Source organism: Pristiophorus japonicus, chromosome 5 (genome assembly GCF_044704955.1).
Source record: "Pristiophorus japonicus isolate sPriJap1 chromosome 5, sPriJap1.hap1, whole genome shotgun sequence".
NCBI classification, from domain to species: domain Eukaryota; kingdom Metazoa; phylum Chordata; class Chondrichthyes; family Pristiophoridae; genus Pristiophorus; species Pristiophorus japonicus.
In genome coordinates this window covers 205224180-205238393 of record NC_091981.1, presented here as the reverse complement: position 1 = coordinate 205238393, position 14214 = coordinate 205224180, and positions in this window count along the sequence as shown.

Here is a 14214-nt window from a genome sequence, read left to right as displayed (position 1 = left end):
GCATGATTTTGAGCTTCTTACCCTCACTCTGTATGCACTCTGATCACTCTCCTCTGCTCCTGCTGAGCAGGTCCTCCACCCAACTAAACATGTCTTTGGTTAATCCCCCCCTTCCCCCACCACCTTAGCATGTCTTCACGTTACTGCCGCATTCTGTGCATGCGCCACCCGGTGGCCGGGAATGGTGCCGGACGAGGGGTGGTGCCGGATAAAGGAGTCCCAGATAAAAGAAATTCAACCTATAATGTGTTTTGCCCTGTGGAGTACTCTTGCTGGCCAGACTGTAATATACTTTTTAATGCCAGTATTGTGCCATGCACATAGTGCATGATCACACATACACACTTTGCTTCCTGTGCAATAGAAACGAATACAAATGTTGTAGGCTAGCATTTTGTGTTTTTTATTATGTGATTCTACAATTGATAGTATGATTTTCTAACATTCAAAATAATATGTAGAAATGTGCTGGTGATAAAATACTGTTAGTGTCATTTCAGGTGAGCTGGTAACCTTCTATGAGTTGATATAACATCTAATACAACATTTCTATACAAAAATAAATGTTTTGTTTGTTAATTTTTTTTTTACAAGATTATGTGTTCCATTATCATTTAATTTTGTTGTTTGAAATAAAGGATTCTCTAAGCTGGGAATGTAATTTCAACATTTGTATTTTAAGCATTGTATATGCATGTTTTATGGTGTGGTGTTAAGCCGTAAGTCCAGAAAGGTGCCAACTTCTATCTCTGGTCTGTGCTGAGTTAATTGATCTCAAACTGAAAGATGATGCTACAAAGCCTCAGAACTCTGGGCTGGATCGCTATCGGTGCCCGTGCTAGAAATTGTACATGTGGGGACATCGGGTGAAGATAAAATTGTGGTCGACTGTAATGCTCTATAATTGAATAGCTTGCCACTCTCACTGACTATCCTGACATCTAAAGACTAGCCACCTGGGTTATGTACCGGCGATCTGCTATTGCCTGTGGAATTGTATGCAAGCAAAAGCCATCATCTTCAACAGAACGGAGTACACGTAATACAATTTAAAAAACAAAACATACAGAGGCACTTAAAGAGTTTTTATAGTTTTCATATATTTGGCTTGTTTTTAATCCTTCCAATTAGTTTATTGTACTTTTCAAAAGGCTTATACAAATAGTAATGCTGGTAAGGAAGATTTATTGATGTTCAATAAGCTGCTATGCTGATCACTTCTCAAGTGTGTTATCCTTTCAAAATATCTAAATACTGGGGGGTCTCGAAATTGCCCCTCTCCTTAAGGTTTGTATTCCCCTCTGAAAATCTTCGGTCCACTCTGTTTTTTCCCGGTTGGTCCAGTGAGGCTGTTGCCGTCTATAATGGTGGAACGGCTTCCCTTAAAGGGAATGGCGCATTGCCTCTGCTGCAATTTTTTTTGTTGACCAACTGTCATGCTGGCCTGACAATTATGCCTCCGGGTTCAGCTGGGCCACCAACAGGCAACTTGGCACCCTCTTTTGGGTGCCAGGCCGCTGGCCCGGCCGAAACCTGGTGACTCAGTGGGCCGAAGCTTTAAAATTGTGGAGGCGCTCCTCTTTAAGTGACAGTGAGAGCCGTGGTGATGCGGCGCAGTGAAGACGTCATCGCGGTGGTCATTCCGCACCACCCCCAACTTCTGCCCCGCAGGTGTTGCCACCACTGCGTATCCACCCCTCAAGTGTTGTTGCCACCCCCCCCCCATTAAAAGAGACTTCCGGATCCAAGGAAAAAAAAACAACAAAGAGCGGAATGTTGCTCAAGAGGCAACCTGAATTGCATCTGCGGTAAAAACCATTCAAACGGGGTGTGTGCGCCATGTTTCGGGCGGGGGGGGCAATTTCTACCCTGGATGCCTTGCTAATCAACCAATAATTATTTCTCAATAAACTGTCAATCATTACTCTTTTTGTGTGAATGACATTGGTTAGCAAAGCCCCAGATAACAGTGACATTTAGCATCTTCATTAACAGCACAAAAACCTGTGACAGGTTCAGGTCTGCCATGGATACCCTCTTGGGTTCAGTGGCATCAATTGCTCCCAGTCTGAGTGCCTTAATTAACCATGGCCTGGAATGTGCGGTCAGCGAGTAAAGCAAAGGTGCTCGCCACTGGCCCCGAAGAAAGCTGCCCACAAAGATCTGCGATCACTGTGGCGAGAAGTTTGCCTTTCTTGACCTGTAAGTCAGATCAGTGCCATCATCATCATAGGCAGTCCCTCGGAATCGAGGGAGACTTGCTTCCATTCCTGAAGTGAGTTCTTTGGTGGCTGAACAGTCCAACACGAGGGCTACAGACTCTGTCACAGGTGGGACAGATAGTCGTTGAGGGAAGGGGTGGGTGGGACTGGTTTGCCGCATGCTCTTTCCGCTGTCTGTGCTTGATTTCTGCACGCTCTCGACGGTGATCAGTGTAGAATAGTGGGCAATCCATAACGCAAACTGCTGTGACTTCAACAAGCTGTCCAAGCAGCCAATCACGATGCAGAATTCTCACAGACAGGGAACCAGGAAGTGAAGAAGTTGCTTTTATTAAAAATGTTCGACAGCAGAACAAAAATTGGGGCTCTCACACGGGGAAAAGGTAAACCTAAAATAAATGAACAAACTTAACATTTTTTTTTAAGTTTCTTAAAAACAGTTATTTTAATCAATACGGAGAAATTTGAAATTTGACACTCCACAAAATGTAAATAAATTTTTCACGGTCATAACGTTTGTTTAGCAGTCAGTACACTGTTAAAGCCCCAGTTACGTCTAATCCAACATGGCCCAACTTTTAATGAGGTATTTAACAGTAGTATTACTGTGGAAAAGTCTAAGTTTTTGTCAGTTTCACTGATTTCCCTGATTACAATGATTGCCAAATATGGTTGGGGGGTTTGGGGGTGGGGTGGGGGAGGGTGCGGGGTCACAGTGTAGCCAGTGTCAGAGCAGCGAATGACTGACTGCAACTTCAGGATTTCTGCATTAGGATGTGCATGCACTACATTCTGAAGTTTCGATCAATTTCAAAAGGGTAATAAAAGTGAACGCTGTTAGTTCATTGTTATTATCCACTGCAAATTCCGGGTCAATATATAAAAACCTCTACATCACTCTGGAATATTCTCCTGGAGCAAAACAGTAATGTAAGGCAGACGCTGGAACTAGGACCTGTACAGAGAAGTGCATGAGCGACGGAAAACATATCTGTCAACTGGGGAGAATGGGAAGGGGAAGAGTATCTCTGTGAAAGGAGAGAGGAAAAATGCTTCTTCGAAGGGTGGGGCAATACTCCTTCCATGAAGAGGGAAGGGTGACTATATGGATAGCTTTTGGAGAACTGATAGTCAGGTTGATCTGTACAACATGGATAAACTCAAAACTCCTATCTTTAGTGGAAATTTGTGGGGTGAAATTCAGTACCGTTCCGTTTATGGGGGGTAACAGCCGTGAGGCGGGAGTTCCTGCGCCAGGCATAGAAGTCCCGCTTCGTCAGCTATATTGGGCTAACCACCCCCGAGAGGAACTGCAGCACAAAATATCGTGCTGCAGTTCCTCTCGGGGATGGGACCACGGTGCATAGGCATGCAAAGCGGTGGGACAGGTTGCGCTGGGGGGGTAGACAGGGCCCTCACCTTCCATTAAAGGTGGGGGTGGGGAGAATTGCTGGAATTCGGGCTACTACCTCAACTCTGACCAAAATAAACTCTATCTACATTCTCCTCTCTAAAAACAAAATCGCTAGTCCTCTTTAATAACAGCCAGAAGTGCTTGCCACTCTTTGAAAAACAGGGTGAAGGGAACATGGTCAATCCTTCTAACCCATTCCCCGCCTTTTCAACCCAAACAATAATGTCATCATAAATGTTGTGGTTGAGGCTATAGCAGATGAATACAGCTTGGGAGAGGATATTTTATGAGCTCATACCAAAGGTTGATGTTTCTTTGCCTTCATATCATTCTTTAAAGTACTTTGGGGGTTGAGTCAGGACTTTTACTGCTACTTTCACTCAGCTCTGCTTGAAATACTGCTCGTCACTCTAGACACTGATTTCCTATGGAAATACCTTTATTTTTGTGTTTGCGAAAAGGAGGAGGATGAGGACATGCAAGAGGCTAGATTAAAGTCTACTGCGTGAAACATTTAGCAGTGATGAGAATGAAGACATGGGAGAGTGTCATTCCTCCAGAGGGTCGAGAAACGATAACCCTTGTGTAAAGTCCTGTCCCCTCAGTACAGATTCACACAAGGCATGTAGTGAAGTCAAGGTCACTCTGGACCTGCACCTTTATTTCACAGCTCTAGAATGCCGCACTTGCCTGAGACGTGTCCTTCTAGACCTGTCTCTTGCAAGTGCACCCCTGGTGGTAAGGTATGCTGGTGGTTACAGGTCATATCTTATTACAGTCATGTATAGCACATGAGGATACAGTTATATATAATAATGTAAGATACATGACATCACCCTCCCCCAAGGTCTTATTGTCTTTATAGGTTCAGTCTCTCAGGTGGTCTACGCTCTCGCCTGAGTTGTGGTTCAGTTGTTTGCCTTGGTGTCTGTTTTTCTTTGGGTGTGGTTGCTGGTATCTTGCCTGGGCTGTCTGTTTCGATTGGTGTGATTGTTGTTGACTCGCCTGGGCTGTCTGTTGGGATTGCCCTTTCCTCAGGTTGTTCCCTCTGTCTGTCCACCAGGTGTGGTGCGAGTTCCAAATTGTAGTCTGCCTCTGGTTCCGCAGTGTTGTTGGTAAATCTGCTTTTGACTTGGTCTATGTGCCTCCGGCAGGTTTTGCCATTGTCCATTTATACTACCAGTAGCCTATTTCCTTCCTTGCCTGTTACTGTCCCTGCAAGCCATTTGGGACCCCTGCCATAGTTTAGTACAAACACTTTGTCCCCTATCTCATTCCATCTCCCCCTCGAATTTCTGTCATGGTACTCAGTCAGCTTACGGAGCTTTGCCTCAACGATTTCGTGCTTGTCTGGGAGGATTAATGAGAGCCTTGTTTTTAAAGTCCTTTTCATCAACAGTTGCGCGGGGGGGGGATCCCAGTCAATGAGTGCGGACGAGATCTGTATGCCAGCAGCAGTCACGACAGGCGACCCTGCAGCATGGGACCTTGGATTTTAAGCATGCCTTGTTTAATGATTTGCACTGCTCTCTTCGCCTGGCCGTTGGAGGCCGGCTTCAACGGTGCCGTCTTGACGTGATTTATGCCGTGGTCAATTATAAAATGTTGGAATTCTGCGCTGGTGAAGCACGGACCATTGTCACTGACCAATATGTCAGGGATTCCGTGGTTGCGAGGCTCTCCACGGTGGTGGAGGTTGTGCTCGAGTTTAAAATGGCGCATTCGATCCACTTTGAAAATGCATCTACAACTACGAGGAACATTTTGCCCATGAATGGGCCCGCATAGTCTACGTGCACCCACGACCACGGTTTGGTAGGCCAGGGCTAGGGGCTCAGGGGAGTCTCCCTAGGGGCATTGCTGAGTTGGGCACAAATGGTGCACCTTCAGATGCAGAGCTCCAAGTCCGCGTCAATACCAGGCCACCAGACGTGGGATCTGGCTATGGCCTTCATGAGAATGATCCCCGGGTGCTTGTGGTGGAGCTCCCGGACAAATGCCTCTCTGCCTCGCAGAGGCATGACTACTCGGCTGCCCCACATCAGGCAGTCTGCTTGTAGTGATAGCTCATGCATGCGTCTGTGAAAGGGTTTTAATTCCTCGGGGCAGGCATCGTGAGCCTCTGCCCAGTCACCGGTTAGGACACATCTTTTTACTAAGGATAACGTGGGGTCGCTGGCCGTCCAGGCTCTGATTTGGCGAGCCGTCATGGGCGAACCTGTGGACTCAAAGGCATTGATTGCCATGACTATCTCACAGTCCTGTTCATCAGACCCTTCCGTGGTCGCCAGGGGTAGCCTGCTGAGCGCGTCGGCACAGTTGTCTGTGCCTGGTCTGTGCCTTATGGTATAGTCATAGGACGCCAGCATGAGTGGCCACTGTTGAATTCGCGCCGAGGCGTTGGCAGTTATTGCCTTGCTCTTGGATAGGAGGGACATGAGGGGCTTGTGGTCTGTTTCTAACGCGAACTTGGCCCCGAAAAGGTATTGGTGCATCTTTTTGACACCGTACAAGCACGCTAGCGCCTCCTTCTCTACTATTCCGTACCCGCGCTCCGCCCGTGAAAGTGACTTGGAGGCATAAGCTATGGGTTGTAATTTGACCGCACTATTGACATGTTGCAAAACGCACCCGACCCCATACGCTGATGCATCGCATGCGAGAACTAACTTTTTACCTGGGTCAAAGAAAGTCAAAACACTGTTGGAACACAGAAGGTTGCGTGACTTATTGAAGGCGCGTTCTTGGGCGTCCCCCCAAAACCAATCACACCCCTTCCTGAGTAGCATGTGGAGAGGCTCCAGCAGCGTGCTTAAGTTCTGCATAAAGTTCCCAAAGTAATTGAGTAGCCCGAGAAAGGCGCGCAGTTCTGAGACATTCCGGGGCCTGGGTGCCAGGCGAATTGCTTCTGTTTTGGACTCTGTTGGGTGGATTCCATCAACAGCAATCCTTCTGCCCAAAAATTCAACCTCGGGTGCGAGAAACAGGCACTTGGATTTCTTGACTCGTAGACCTACCCGATCCAACTGCTTTAGTACTTCCTCCAAATTACGGAGATGGGAGTCAGTGTCCCTGCCCGTGATAAGTATGTCGTCTTGAAATACAACCGTCCCCGGGATGGACTTGAGCAGACTCTCCATGTTGCGCTGGAATATGGCAGCTGCCGACCTGATGCCGAATGGGCATCGATTGTACATGAAAAGGTCTCGATGTGTGTTGATGGTGGTGAGTAGCTTGGATTCCTCGGTCAATTCTTGTGTCATATACGCAGATGTGAGGTCTAGTTTTGAGAAAAGTTTACCTCCAGCCAATGTGGCAAATAAGTTCTCCGCTCTGGGCAGCAGGTACTGGTGACTCTGTTTATGGTAGATTTGTAGTCCCCACAGATTCGTACGGATCCATCAGGCTTCATGACTGGGACGATGGGACTTGCCCAGTCGCTAAATTCCACAGGTGATATAATGCCTTCCCGCAGAAGCCTGTCTCGTTCGTGTTCAATCTTTTCCCTCATCACATAGGGTACAACTCTGGCCTTGTGATGGACTGGTTTAGCATCCTGTGTGATGTACATTTTGACTTTGGCCCCTTTGAAAGTGCCCACACCTGGCTGAAAGAGATGTTCAAATCACTTTATAACTGTTGAGCAGGAGGTCCATTCCTCTAATGACATGGCACGGACATCATCCCATTTCCAGTTTAGTTTTGCCAGCCAGCTTCTCCCCAGCAGTGCTGGGGGGTCTCCGGGGACAATCCACAGGGGAAGTCGGTTCACTGTCCCTTTGTATGTGACAGAGAGCATGGCGCTGCTGAGGACTGGTACAATTTCTTTGCTATAGGTCCTTAGTTTGGTGTCGACCTTTGTGAGTTTTGGTCTGTCTCTTTTATGCGGCCACAGTTGTTCAAATTGTTGAGCGCCCATGAGAGATTGACTCGCTCCCGTATCCAGCTCCATGTTGACAGGTATCCCGTTGAGTAGGACCCTCATCATTATAGGAGGCGTCCTGTTGTAGGAGCAGCATCCATTGATCGTGTTGACCCGCTGTACACCGGTGTCCCGGGTACTGTCCCCACCATCTTCTGGTCCGCTTTCCGACCCATCCGATTCGTATAGCAGCCGAGCTGCCGTTTTTTTGCATGTGCGGGCCAAATGCCCTGTATATTCACAGTTCCTGCAAACAGCCTGCTGAAATTGACATCCCCTTGATGAGTGCCCACCCCCACACCTCCAGCACAGACTGCTTGCAAAGAATGAGCTGCGTCTGGCTGATCTCTCTTGAGCTTCTCTCAGTTTGTAGTTGATTGCTCGCATTGTGGGTTGATGAGGTGTGAACGACCGTTCCTGTGGCCCTTGATAGCTTCTGGCGCCACTGCCTGCTGTCGAGAGCCTGTTCTCCCGGTTTTGTCTGTGTGTGGGGATCGCAGCTTGTTTAATGCTGTGAACTTCTTGTTCCGATATTTCGCTAGTTGTCATATCTGCATTGTAAATCAACCTCGTTTCTTCTTCCCCTACCAAGAATGTCTGTGCAACCAGTGCTGCTGCCTCTAAGGTCAGGTTCTTGGTCTCTATGAGCTTTCAGAATATGCCTGCGTGGCCTATTCCTTCAATAAAAAAGTCTCTCAGCATTTCTCTCCTCAGTTCATCGGAGAACTCACATAAACTAGCCAACCTCCGAAGTTCCGCCACGAAGTCGGGTATGCTCTGGCCCACACAGCGTCTGTAGTTGTAGAACCTGTGGCTGGCCATGTGTAGGCTGCTCGCTGGCTTCAGGTGGTCTCTTACCAGTGTGCTCAATTCTTCAAATGACTTGCTTGCTGGTTTCTCGGGTGCCAGCAGATCCTTCATTAAAGTGTATGTTTTCGAGCCACAGCTGGTCAAGAGATGGGCTCTTTTCTTGTCTGCTTTGTCGTCTCCTAACCAGTCTTTGGTTACAAAGCTTTGCTGGAGCCTTTCTATAAAGTCTTCCCAATTGTCTCCAGCATTGTACTTTTCATCTGATCCGTTGTTCACCATTCTGTGGATTCTGTAATCCCGTAACTCGTCGCCACTGTAAAGTCCTGTCCCCTCAGTACAGATTCACACGAGGCATGTAGTGAAGTCAAGGTCACTCTGGACCTGCACCTTTATTTCACAGCTCTGGAATGCTGCACTTGCCTGAGACCTGTCCTTATATACCTGTCTCTTGCAAGTGCACCCCTGGTGGTAAGGTATGCTGGTGGTTACAGGTCAGATCTTATTACAGTCATGTATAGCATGTTAGGATACAGTTATATATAATAATGTAAGATACATGACACTTTGACTACAGGGTCAAGGGATTGGGGGGAGGAGGGAATTTCAATTGCTTATTTAGGTGCTAAAGTGCCTCCAAGGTGCCAAGATAGGGTCTTGAGCTGAAATGTTGGTTTAGTCCACGTTAGCGCAAGTTGCCATTTTGGTAAAGAATTTGAAGCTTGCGCTAAGAATGGCCGCCCGGAGGATCGTTAAGCAGCTGACTGCCGTTTAAATTACCTACCAGCACTCATAACGAGGCTGCACGACATTTTGGTGGCTAGCACTTGACCTAACGCCCTCTCCTAACATCAACCAGGCGAATTGGCATTAATCTAGTCGTTGCAGAGAATTTCAAGCGCTACTTCAAAGGTACATCACCTTTTACTATTCACTTGCTGCTGGAGGTTGAAGAGGACTTTTGAAACACATCAGGAGACTTTCTGGGACACTTTGTTAAGACTTCACCAACAGTTGTATCAACATTTATTCTGAAAATTCTCTGAGGACTTCACCTCAAAAGAGTACTGTGCTACTCTATAGGAGTCACCAGCAGAAAGGGAGTGCTTGGTGATCAGAATCCTGCTAGGGGTCCCCCTTGGTCTGCAGGAGGAATGAGAGGAATACATGAGGCAAGGAACAGACCAGATGCTGCAGGAGAGAGGAACAGAGGGTGAAGAGGCTGTGGTGAGCTCCTTCCCCCTGCAGGTACAGAACATCCCTCCTCTTCTGGACCTCCTCCAGCAGGACCTCCAGTATCATGGCCGAGAACCTGTGCGCCCTCTCGGTTGCCGAGCAATTCTGAAACATGCTACTGTGTGTCAGCCAACACACAGCACACCTTCAGTGGACGTGTGTGCGTGGAGCCCACATATACTGCTCCATGAAAACTGTGTTTAATCAGCTTTTCGGTGCTAAACCTGCAAGTATCTGATTTAGCACTTCCAGGCAAGTTCAAATTATAGTAATCAGCAATTAGGTTCAAAATTGTGTGTCAAAACCAGACTTTCAAACATGCGCGTATTATTACCCTGGCACCCATTTAGTGCCTGTTTTCACACTTTCATCAAAATAACCCCCCTGGTGACTTAGGGACCCGGTCTTGAAAAGAACTATGATTAGGGAGCATTGATTGCATGTACAGGCAGTTGAGACAGTTTCCACCCTTATGGTAATGCAAAGGAGCTTGTTTAGCAGCGAACATCCTGTTTTGAATGAAGTAATAGAAATATAGAAACATAGAAAATAGGTGCAGGAGTAGGCTATTCGGCCCTTTGAGCCTACACCACCATTCAATAAGATCATGGCAGATCATTCACCTCAATACCCCTTTCCCGTTTTCTCTCCATACCCCTTGATCCCTTTAGCCGTAAGCACCATATCTAACTCCCTCTTGAATATATCCAATGAACTGGCATCAACAACTCTCTGCGGTAGGGAATTCCACAGATTAACAACTCTCTGAGTGAAAAAGTTTCTCCTCATCTCAGTCCTAAATGGCTTACTCCTTAACCTTAGACTATGTCCCCTGGTTCTGGACTTCCCCAACATCGGGAACATTCTTCCTGCATCTAACCAGTCCAATCCCGTCAGAATTTTACATGTTTTTATGAGATCCCTTCTCATCCTCCAAAACTCCAGTGAATACAGGCCCAGTCGATCCAGTCTCTCCTCATATGTCAGTCCTGCCATCCCGGGAATCAGTCTGGTGAACCTTCGCTGCACTCCCTCAATAGCAAGAATGTCCTTCCTCAGATTAGGAGACCAAAACTGAACACAATATTCCAGGTGAAGCCTCACTAAGACCCTGTACAACTGCAGTAAGACCTCCCTGCTCCTATATTCAAATCCCCAAGCTATGAAGACCAACATGCCATTTGCCTTCTTCACTGCCTGCTGTACCTGCATGCCAACTTTCAATGACTGATATACCATGACACCGAGGTCTCGTTGGACCTCGCCTTTTCCTAATCTGTCGCCATTCAGATAATATTCTGCCTTTGTGTTTTTGCCCCCAAAGTGGATAACCTCACGTTTATCCACATTATACTGCATCTGCCACACATTCCTAACCTGTCCAAGTCACCCTGCAGCCTTTTAGCATCCTCCTCACAGCTCACACCGCCACCCAGCTTAGTGTCATCTGTAAACTTGGAGATATAACACTCACTTCCTTCATCCAAATCATTAATGTATATTGTAAATAGCTGGGGTCCCCAGCACTGAGCCCTGCGGCACTCCACTAGTCACTGCATGCCATTCTGAAAAGGACCCGTTTATTCCGACTCTCTGCTGCTTCCTGTCTGCCAACCAGTTCTCTATCCACATCAGTACACTACCCCCAATACCATGTGCTTTAATTTTGCATACCAATCTTGTGTGTGGGACCTTGTCAAAAGCCTTTTGAATATCCAAATATACCACATCCACTGGTTCTCCCTTGTCCACTCTACCAGTTACATCCTCAAATAATTCCAGAAGATTTGTCAAGCCGAGAAACATAGAAAATAGGTGCAGGAGTAGGCCTTTCGGCCCTTCGAGCCTGCACCGCCATTCAATGAGTTTATGGTTGAACATGCAATTTCAGTACCCCCTTCCTGCTTTCTCGCCATACCCCTTGATCCCCCTAGTAGTAAGGATTTCATCTAACTCCCTTTTGAATATATTTAGTGAATTGGCCTCAACAACTTTCTGTGGTAGAGAATTCCACAGGTTCACCACTCCCTGGGTGAAGAAGTTTCTCCTCATCTCGGTCCTAAATGGCTTACATCTTATCCTTTGACTGTGACCCCTGGTTTTGGACTTCCCCAACATTGGGAACATTCTTCCTGCATCTAACCTGTCTAACCCCGTCAGAATTTTAAATGTTTCTATGAGGTCCCCTCTCATTCTTCTGAACTCCAGTTAATACAAGCCCAGTTGATCCAGTCTTTCTTGATAGGTCAGTCCCACCATCCCGGGAATCAGCCTGGTGAACCTTCGCTGCACTCCCTCAATAGCAAGAATGTCCTTCCTCAAGTTAGGAGACCAAAACTGTACACAATACTCCAGGTGTGGCCTCACCAAGGCCCTGTACAACTGTAGCAACACCTCCCTGCCCCTGTACTCAAATCCCCTCGCTATGAAGGCCAACATGCCATTTGTTTTCTTAACCGCCTGCTGTACCTTGTACCTGCATGCCAACCTTCAATGAATGATGTACCATGACACCCAGGTCTCGTTGCACCTCCCCTTTTCCTAATCTGTCACCATTCAGATAATAGTCTGTCTCTCTATTTTTACCACCAAAGTGGATAACCTCACATTTATCCACATTATACTTCATCTGCCATGCATTTGCCCACTCACCTAACCTATCCAAGTCACTCTGCAGCCTCATAGCATCTTCCTCGCAGCTCACACTGCCACCCAACTTAGTGTCATCCGCAAATTTGGAGATACTACATTTAATCCCCTCGTCTAAACCATTAATGTACAGTGTAAACAGCTGGGGCCCCAGCACAGAACCTTGCGGTGCCCCACTAGTCACTGCCTGCCATTCTGAAAAGTACCCATTTACTCCTACTCTTTGCCTCCTGTCTGACAACCAGTTCTCTATCCACGTGAGCACACTACCCCCAATCTCATGTGCTTTAACTTTGCACATTAATCTCTTGTGTGCACATTAATCTCTTTGCACATTAATCTCTCATGATTTACCTTTCATAAATCCATGCTGACTTGGACTGATCCCGTCACTGCTTTCCAAATGTGCTGCTATTTCATCTTTAATAATTGATTCCAACATTTTCCCCACTACCGATGTCAGGCTAACCGGTCTATAATTACCTGTTTTCTCTCTCCCTCCTTTCTTAAAAAGTGGTGTTACGTTAGCTACCCTCTAGTCCATAGGAACTGATCCAGAGTCGATAGACTATTGGAAAATGATCACCAATGCATCCACTATTTCTAGGGCTACTTCCTTAAGTACTCTGGGATGCAGCCCATCAGGCCCCGTGGATTTATCGGCCTTCAATCCCATCAATTTCCCTAATACAATTTCCCGCCTAATAAGGATTTCCTTCAGTTCCTCCTTCTTCCTAGACCCTCGGTCCACTAGTATTTCTTGAAGATTATTTGTGTCTTCCTTCGTGAAGACTGAACCAAAGTATTTGTTCAACTGGTCCGCCATTTCTTTGTTCCCCATTATAAATTCACCTGAATCTGACTGCAAGGGACCTGCATTTGTTTTCACTAATCTTTTTCTCTTCACATATCTATAGAAGCTTTTGCAGTCAGTTCTTATGTTCCCAGCAAGCTTCCTCTCATACTCTATTTTCCCCCTCCTAATTAAACTCTTTGTCCTCCTCTGCTGTATTATAAAATTCTCCCAGTCCTCAGGTTTGCTGCTTTTTCTGGCCAATTTATATGCCTCTTCCTTGGATTTAACACTATCCTTAATTTCGCTTGTTAGCCACGGTTGAGCCACCTTCCCCATTTTATTTTAGTTTCTGAATGTTACAACACTTTGAGAAAGCACCTAAAGTTGACACTACATATGATGAGCATTTTGCAGCTTTTACAAACCTCTTCTTGCCATTTCACCTCCAACCTCACCCACTGGTTCTCTTGTCCACCGGCCCGTGATGTGCAGCATCTCTTCTTTATGTGCAGTCAGGTTTTTAGATGCTGCTGTTGTATTTGCTTGCTGTTAGTTGTATGTCTTAAGGGCACGTGAGCGGCATAGATATTTTCCCCATGTGAATGACTGCATGCCATGATGATATGTCGAAATGTAGTATTCCTTTAAATGAAGTGTCCTTGAAGACTAGTGTAGGCCTTGTGTCAGGCAATGTGCATTGACAGCAGTTTTGATTAAAGAAGGTACTCGAGTGTTTGCAGAGAGTTTGCTTTGGAAAAATGAGTTCCCTTGACAACCAGATGAGAGGTAATGAAGAGTAAATGCTGTCTAAGTGGTAGTGGATCTGTATTGGAAAAATGCCTAGACTTACTTTAGCTGGTCATTGATCCTCTTCTTGCTGTGCGTCAGTTCTTAAAGTGGTGGAAGTAGCACTGACTGACCAATAAATTCAGCACCTTAGTGGCGACAGTTAAGGCCGGTTTGAAGAAAAAAATGGTGACCGCCTCACTTCCGCGCGTATTGCCAACTTGGTGAGGATGATAGCGCGGGTGGGACATGCGTGTACCTGTAGTATTCAGAGTCGGCATACTATGATGTCAGTCAGCATGTAATGCTGATTTGATGCATGACCTGTCGTTTTGAATGTCGCCGTTCCAATCAGCGCCCTCTCCAAAACACGTACAGGTGA